Source organism: Penaeus monodon, chromosome 23, assembly GCF_015228065.2.
Source record: "Penaeus monodon isolate SGIC_2016 chromosome 23, NSTDA_Pmon_1, whole genome shotgun sequence".
In the NCBI taxonomy this organism is placed as follows: Eukaryota; Metazoa; Arthropoda; class Malacostraca; order Decapoda; family Penaeidae; genus Penaeus; species Penaeus monodon.
This window is the reverse complement of record NC_051408.1, coordinates 17,873,478-17,873,882: the sequence shown is the minus strand read 5'-3', so window position 1 is coordinate 17,873,882 and position 405 is coordinate 17,873,478. Positions and strand designations below refer to the sequence as shown.

The window sequence follows — 405 nt, the reverse complement described above, 5'->3', positions numbered from 1 at the left end:
TCACAGACCGCACTTTCCTAGTTTCACCAGTCAATCGAGGTCAGCTGGTAACCCCCAAGAGCCTTGGTGACGTCCATCGAAACATGATACGGCAATTGTCTAGATATGCATGCTTTTGCAGAAATCGCGCGCATACATTTACAGAAAAAAAACATAATGACATTTGCATTTCCATAAATACCTACACATAAATATGCACACTAATGTAAACATATGCAAGCAGATATATCATACCACACTAGGAAAACATTCCTACTCTCCCCCCCCCACACACACAAATATGCAAGCAAACATAATACATACTAGAAAAAAATAAAATTAATTAATAGAATATAGTTATCGAAGCAACGCATTCAAACGTGCAAGCAGATAATCACACCACATGCTAGGAAAACATTCATACCG

General features: G+C 38.3%; 1 protein-coding gene across 1 annotated transcript in view; it reads left to right on the top strand.

Moving 5' to 3' along the window:
- LOC119587855 overlaps positions 1–405 on the top strand; it is a gene marked incomplete in the record, with an annotated part of 15,462 nt that overhangs the window by 1,002 nt on the left and 14,055 nt on the right.